This window comes from Schistocerca nitens, chromosome 4 (assembly GCF_023898315.1).
Source record: "Schistocerca nitens isolate TAMUIC-IGC-003100 chromosome 4, iqSchNite1.1, whole genome shotgun sequence".
Lineage (NCBI taxonomy): Eukaryota > Metazoa > Arthropoda > Insecta > Orthoptera > Acrididae > Schistocerca > Schistocerca nitens.
This window is the reverse complement of record NC_064617.1, coordinates 978,396,280-978,404,770: the sequence shown is the minus strand read 5'-3', so window position 1 is coordinate 978,404,770 and position 8,491 is coordinate 978,396,280. Positions and strand designations below refer to the sequence as shown.

At 39.9% G+C, this 8,491-nt stretch overlaps 1 non-coding gene across 1 annotated transcript; it reads left to right on the top strand.

Annotated features, from left to right (window-relative positions):
• Positions 1 to 7,743: 7,743 nt before the first annotated feature.
• On the top strand, positions 7,744 to 7,818 carry Trnat-ugu (transfer RNA threonine (anticodon UGU)). Its single transcript has one exon. It is a non-coding gene; the product is annotated as a tRNA-Thr (tRNA).
• Positions 7,819 to 8,491: the final 673 nt, after the last annotated feature.

Genomic DNA, 8,491 nt, shown 5'->3' with positions numbered 1-8,491 from the left:
CAACGAAGGTTGCCCAGATTGTAATGCACCGTATTTTTTTTTCCTTGAACAATTCTTAATTGAACGTAATGATTCTTACACACACGAAAGAATGGTGTTTTATCTACACACCCTATTCTTCCACAGAATCTCCATTCCGTTCTCTGGCCTTCCTCCAGCGCGAAACAAGGGCGGGTATTTATTTATTTTTTTAATATTTATTGCGAAATTATAGACCTGTTACCTGATGTTTAAAACAAGTCGTACATATTACAATTTTCGTTTTTCATCGTTTTACAGTTTTCTTTTCTTTTGTTTTATCTACAAAATTTATAAAGAATGATACTCTTCAAAATAACAATAATTTAAGGTTGAAATATAAATGAAATTTTGTTGTTTTTTAAGAAGAATATAGAAAGAAGATAGGATAGAGGAGAGATCTGTTAGTTTGCACAAGCGTTTGTGAATATTCCCCACAGTTCCTTTCTCTGCAGTGAGAAATCCAATGACGGCACGTTGCTTGTAACGTACATCACCTACAGACGGCATTTTGAAATTGTTCTGCAGCTACGCTATCTGTCGGAAGTGACGGAAACTTGGTGCGCTCACTCAGGAGATTTCAAATAATACGTACCGGTACGTAACGGTTAGCATTCGGAGCATTGTTTTCGGCTGAGAAAAGATGCATTACTTCCTGGGCAAACCTTGTAATTATACTACCGTACATTTCATTCTATAATTTTTTTCTTCACTTCATGAAGCAAAGCTTTCTAATTTTGGTTAGAGATAAACGAATACGAGAAAGAGAAATTTCTTTGTCTGTGGTGCACAATAGGTGTACTTTAACAGATTGAGGGAAATCGATACATTTTAATTGCATATGCCAACAACATTGAAAGTCCATTTGACATTTTTTTAATGACAGTTTCATTCTAACGGTTCTAAATTGATGGAAAAATACCTGGCAGTTGATCAGATCTGAGAGGTCTGCTCGACACGAATGCTAAAGTGACTGTCACCTCACGTAACAGACCACAGAACTGAATATGAATTGAGGAACAAAGTTACTCGACGCCCAAAGTGTACAAAAAAAATTTTAAAAATAATAAAATGCCACACGGACTGTGTGTAGGAGCTAGTCGTAAATCGTTGACGGTTGGGTGCGAATTCATCAAAAACCACACTAGAGATGAATTCCAACAAGAAACCGTTCTCGCGGCTGATGGTGGTATTCTCTAGGAAGGTTGTGTCTCATCGATGACGACATCTTTAGAGACTCGGGAAAGGTCGCATTGGGGTAGGAAGTCGGCATTGTTCCTTTCAAAGTAACCATCCCTTCATTTGCCTTATCCGGTTTAGGGAAACATAAAAGGGGAAGGGTGGACGGAGATTCGAATCACCGTCCCTCCTAATGCAAGTCCAGTGCCGTGTTTTGAACGAGAAAGTGGTGGTTCCGGAATTGGCCAAGGGCTTGTTGAACGTGCCATTCCGACACTCCCTCCACACAATTTAGGAGAATAACGGAAGACGTAAAACACGATGACGTGCTGGGGCATGCCGTATACGAGTCCATTGTCTTAACCTCTGAGTCATCATTCTTGATGGCGGTCAACGTACCCATTCAAAGGCCGCTTAGAGAACTATAACGGTATGCTGGGCTCACCGAGCACGTTCGAGTGGAGAATATCTGATAGCAAGATCCGTGATTTAGTCTTACTCCATTTTTTCGTTCTTGGCTTACACCGTTAAAGTAATGATTCGCAACGCATCAGTCATATTTGTGTTATCTGTACAAATTATCCGACCTTAAGCCAGCAAATAATGTACAATGAAAATTTTAGAAACTGAAGAAGATTTTTCAATCCTCAGTGTGGCGTCGATTAATAAGTCTGAGCCTTTGTTCAGTACAGCGCCAGTACTCTACAAATTGAACTGGTGCATCTTGTTACTAAAATGCGATGACTTTGATGACTGCGGTTTATTCCAGACCCATGCTCCCGAAATTCACTTGTGTTTTCAGGTTTTATAGCCACGTTCAACGTAAATACTGATAAATAAAACATTTATTCATTGTTAGTTTATTTTATAAACAAGTCGCACACGAATCTCATCCGGTATGTTTATACACCGTTTCCAACCTAAATTTAGCTAGAGTTCACAAAAATAAAGGCATTGTAGATCCACGCGATATAGCTCAACATTAACTGAGTCTCAGCGACGCTTGGCGTTTTCACTAAATGTGTTTAATGACATTATTTTTCCCACCAGTTTAAAGGATAAGATGTCATAAAAAAAGTATGAAAAAGTTTGCAATTCCAGTATTATGCTGCCTGAATGGTAGATCTTTCTTCCTTTATATAGCAATTTTTCTGACTGTACATAAGTGTGCTAGCAACTATGCTTGTGTCCGCTATTATATCCTCAAACCTGTCTGCCATCTTAACAAAAGAAATTTTCACGGAATTGAAAAGGACCAAGAATTTATGTATGAAGTGTCTCAGTTTGAAGGAATTTTTTTGTGTTGATTCCGAAACTGCTAGTAGATTTCGCGAGTGTGTAATATTTTTTAAAGCTGTCGAGGATTTAACCTTCCGATTTACATGATAGTGATAAGAAGTCAGCTGATGCCGTTTGGATTACATTTATACTGTAAATCATGACCTCTTGTCCTGCAGCAACTGCTGAATAAATGTTTCTTTTCAAAACAGCCATTTACTTGAATGTGAATATTGCGCGACAGCTTCCTCTGTTCATATAAGGCAGAATTTTGAAATTAGTCAAATGCGTTCGTTCGCCGTTATTATACTACTATGGCGATCCTCTGTTCATGGTAACAAAATATGGGGTAACGAGTTAAAGTGATTTCAACAGTCAAAACTATGCATTTCTTACAGGGAATCTTTAGTACAATTAGGGAACGATCAAACTGTAGCTACAGAAGGATTGTATTGTAGCAATCCAATCAGCAAGCGATCAGGAACATTGCATTGTTATCATGAATACGACTTATCTGTAAAAAAAGGTACTCACAACACATGAACGTTGTGTTACGCTCGGAGTCTGATGTCGCGGTCGACTGTACTTCGATAATATACAGATTAAATCATAAAGGATGTTACAACTTTGGAATGATATAAATATTTATTGAGATTACTAAGAGAGTCGGTGGATGTGTTACAGTACAGCAGAACACGTCGAGTTTTGATTCACGTAGTGCATCAGTACGCCATTCTGCCACCAGGAGCGCCAGCGCAGTGCGTAGTTAAAATGGCCACTTTCATTAGTGCGAAGCGTGCTCGCCGTGTACTTTGGTTTCATGAAATGAACTCTGCAACAACTGTTCGGCGTAAATTTCGCACCGGATACGCTAAGCAACCTCCAAGCAGGCCAACAATATAATCTTGACACAAGAAGTTTGTTGAGACGGCTTTGTTCACTGCGACTTGTAAATCACCAGGTCGCCCGCTTGTTGATTGTTACGTCGAACAGCCCAGGATATACTTATAGATCTTTTAATTACACAGATCGATGAAGAAGACCGAGATGGGATGGTTTACTATAAGCAAGACGCTGCACCACCTCATTTCCTCGCGGAAGTTCGAAGTTCCATCGATAATCGCTTCCCAGGTCGGTGTATTGGCCAGCTCTCTCCCCAGACTTTGCGCCACAGGTTTTCTTTCTCTGTGGTTTCATTAAAGACCGTGTGTATGTTCGTCCCATACTAAACAATTTCGCCGACCTGCAAAATCGAATCTGCGCTGCCGTTGCACAAGATACGCCCGATTTGGTGCAACAAATATGAGAAGAAATTGATTACGGTGCCATATTTGCAGCGTCATATTCTATATCATTCTATATATCATGATATTCTATATATCATGATATATTTCTATATCATTCCAAAGGTGTAAAATCCTTATTGACTCACCCTTTATTACGGGATTACATCAAATCAGTCACAGTTATTATATCCCTTTCCATATATTCGACGCATTTAAAATGCTAAAGCCTTTCATCAGTAATATTACAAATGCCGCACAGACTACCAACACCGGCTTCGTAATCCGCCAGGAAACACCACTGTACATTTCTATGTAGCAATCCTTTAGAATTCATAACTACTAAATTAACAGGATTCTCATCCCGTAATTCGTGAGAGGCACACTATTTGCTCGGAACGTTCCCATCAGCATCAAAGCTCCAACAGAAATAGGCACATACAGACTGCGTGCGTGCGAAATCATATGCAATTCCATGTAAATTGGGAGTCACGAATATGTATGAATTTTTTCTGTGCTCTTTTATGGTCGCCGCAGGGACAAACCCATCGCAATGGATCGCTTCCGGCAACATCCAAAAACAGCTCGTATATTGCTCTGGTCACATTTATAACATAAAAAAAAACCTCGATTACGCCTGAATAGCGCGTGTGATCACTTATCGAATTTCTAGCTGCCCACACCGGAAATACACACTCGTTACATCAAATAAAATGTAATATTTCGCTTTGAATAGAGATGATCGCATCAGCGCCGTTACTGGTGTGAAACTGTATAAAATTTTTCCAGCTAATATGATTTCTTTTTCATTTCAGAAGTAATTCATTTTTTTTTATGACAAGGGAATATGGTACCGGGTATCCGAAGCGGAAAGACCGTAAATTTAACGAAAAATGATGAATTTAAATACTTGAAAACAGTAATAAAGATCGTTTGAAAGCTTTGTGTGTGACAATCTCAAACAAATGAAAACCACGCTTCCAACAAGAAATCAAATTTCTGCTACTAGGAAAAAACAAAATGCAGTACAAATAATAATAACTAAACGCATTATGTTGTACTAAAGTGAATTACAACAGCTGAAATGATGCACAACTAGACTGAAGAGCGGCGTAGAAGCACTGCAATGAAGGACGCTGATAAAGAGTGCAGATAAAAATACGGATTATCATGAGACGTTCATCCACAATCTCACCCATAAGAGATGTAAAAAATATATATTTATTTTACAGTTATTTGCTAAGCTGTCTACGACAGCTGAAGATGAGATATGCTTCTTGAAACGCAACATGTTTAATAAACTATTGATAAGTATACCAGTACTGATTTAGCAAATGCTTGGATTATAATTAAATGTCGTTTTTGTGCACGTAGTTAGTTTTAATGCCACTATCCTTTCGTTTCACCGTACTTTGTGGAACGTTAAATCAATCAGTTTCTAATGTTCTGTGCATTCCTATTAACCCAGTATTGTTTCATTCTTTTTGATCTTGCTCTCCTTTCTTCTCCAAAGATTTGTATTGTTCGTTTGGTATTTATTTTGACTTGGAACCTCTCTTTCTTGCCTTTTGTAATTTTTCTGCGGTTTTATCTATGAGCATATTTTCTGCGATCTGGAGTTCTCTTAAGTCCTTCCCCATGTCCTTGAATCAATTCGGTTGGGCTTTTTTACTGCGGAAGTAGTAAAAAAAATCTCTGTTAATCTATCTGGGTTCATTCTGAGGATGTGTCCATAAAATGAGTTCTTCTTTTCCTCATTGTGTCTAAGAGTTCTTCGGTAGTTTGGTAAAGGGTTTCATTTTTGATGTGAATTTGTTTGTAGTTGTGGAATCTGGAATCAGGATTTTTCTTATATTTTCCTCTCTTTGATCTCCAACCTTTCAACTGGGCCATGGTTGGTAACGGGCAATGTTTCGACTGCATACAGGGCTTCCATTTTGATAATTATATTGTAATGTCATATTTTTGTACCCCGTGGGAGGGACTTTTTGTTATATGTGCTTTTGGTGAGTTGCAAGCCAGATTAAGTTTACTTCTGCAAGATTCTATGGTGTCTTTCTCAAGGGCACTCCATTTTCCCAGATATTTAATTTATTTCACGATATCTATTTTGCTGTCCCCCCACTTTATTATGTTTTGGCGGAATTTTTATGTTTACCATTATCTTAGTATTTTCAAAGGAGGTTTTGAGACCTATTTTTTTAGTTTGTTATTATTATTTCCCTTATTAATAGATTATCTTTGTTTTCTTTCAGGTAATTACGTTTCATGGTCTTCAACGTTTTACAACAGTGGTCAACGGCTTCAAGGTAGGAAAAAAAATTACGATTTCTCCGGTGCAAAATGTGTCCCTCAGGCAAACTGGCGCTAATCGACAAATGGAATGCTATTTAGTTTACTGTACCCACCTCAGATAAGTTTCAGTGGGACTGCCGGAAGAAATACTTTCGTTGCTTTCTTGGACACTTGGATATGTCCGTTATCAGCGTGGTTCTACAAACAAAAATATAAAATAACTGAACCTGTGGCTAATTAACGTAGTGCACGCGAAAATATTTTGAGACCCGCCGTTTATTTAATTAAATTTGATACGAAAGCATGAATGCCTTCTTTTTGTGTCCGCTAGCTTCAACACGCACCAGGTTACGTCTGCCTCTGCCTTTTTTCATTTATTTCAAGACAACTGAGAATGAGATGACAGCACAGATAAAATTGACCATATTAGCGCCTAATGTATACTAAAGGATACCTAAAGATAAAGATGAAAACACCGCATTAAGCCGTGTAATTCAACGGAAAGCGTTATACTGTAGCGAGAGGAGGTGTGAGATATTACACCTACACATGTTTCAAAGAAGTGACTTCTTATACAGCTGTAACCAGGAGTGTATTTAGCAGTAGAGAATAGACGCCATCCATTGAGCGAAACAGCTACAAATTACGAGTTTTGCGATTAGTTTAAACGAAAGTTGTTACCTACTTCCGTTGTCGTTATGGTACCATGTTTTGCATCAATTAGTATGATGGACACGTTAAACATGCATTAGACTGGACAAAAAAAAAAGCGACAGAGAGAGAGCGTACGAAATCCACCAGCCCATCTACAATTTGGTTTCACACCGACAGATATAATAAGCTGGAATGAAAAACTGCCCGGATTTTACGCATGAAGATGTGTGAGTTTTACTGCAACATAGTAGAGGAGCATTTCCGTAATGCGCAGGCTCTCCACCCTGCCAGTTGAGCGCGACGTTGGGGTTCGGTGTCCCAGTGTCCGTAACTCACCAACTGATCACCCTATTGATACAGTAGTATGTTTTCCACGATACAGCATGTAACCTTAACACTTTGCAGCGAAGTACGCAGCTCGGACGACCTTTCGTGTCAGACGTAAAACAGTGCTTCGGACTGAGACACTCCAGAATGTCTAAACGTTTCCCTTCTGCGGGGACTGTTGTTAAGCTCCACTAACTTGTCACATACAGGGTGTTTTCGTAAAAGCGTGCAAAAACGTAACAAGACATAGAGAATGCTCCACTGAACAATATGAGGCAGGGAACCTGGCGTCGGAGAAACCAACTTATGGAGATAAAGAGAAGTAAACATGTCTACCGCTTTGTCTGGCATTACTGTTTTCCAGCTTATTTACAACCAATATGAGTACAAGTTTATATATGACGGTAGTATCTGTTCCCGAAAGAACAGTTACCGTGGATGACCATGCATCTTTGCTAGAAATGAAATGATAATTACATAGACACCCTAGTTAAAATATGGCTTCCCGGCCATTGACCTTCTTGTGCGAACGCACACGCTGTGCCCGAACTCGTACGGGACTTGGTAGATTAATCTGCCACGAGTAATGAGTATGATGGGCAAACATCTATTAGGCCCACTACGAATGTAGTGGTGTGGACATGTTGGGAATGTGGATCTCACGGGGAGCGTGCAAGGGATAAGTCCCTGCAGACGCACTATCCTCTGTGCCCGCGGTGGCTCAGATGGATAGAGCGTCTGCCATGTAAGCAGGAGATCCCGGGTTCGAGCCCCGGTCGGGGCACACATTTTCAACATGTCCCCAATGAAGTACATCAACGCCTGTTTGCAGCTAGGGTGTCTATTTAATTATCATTTCAGTACAAGTTTACAAATACTGAGCTGTTTATTTACATGTGTATTCTGTATTTCCTCCAAGGAAACAAGGAGGATGGGCCTGATTACTGGGGTGTCTTCATGGCCTCTGAATGGCCACCTGTAATTGAGTTTCGTGCAAAGAGTTCCACCTGAGTTGCTGGAGAACGTATCCTTGGCTATTCGTGAGAGGACGTGGATACAACATGTCGGTGCACCGCGTCACTTCGGTGTGGATATCCGCAACCATCTCATTGCCGGATTTCCTGACCGCAGGATTGGAAGATGAGGTCCTATTCCATAGCCTGCTGGGTCGCCCGACCTGCATCCTCCTGATTTTTTTTCCCATGGGGACACCTAAAGCTACTTGTATATGCAACCTCAGTGGATACGGAGATGAAATTAATTGACAGAATTGTAGCTGCCTGTGACGTCATTCGAAACACACCAGAGATATTTGTCAGGGTGCACCAGAATCTTGGTTCGCCGATGTCATGCTTGCACTGAGGTCGACAGCCGTCGGTTTCAGCACATTTTCTAAGATACAGTACATATGGTACGTTCATTGTGTCAATGGTGGTACTGCCGTTAACTGTAACTAA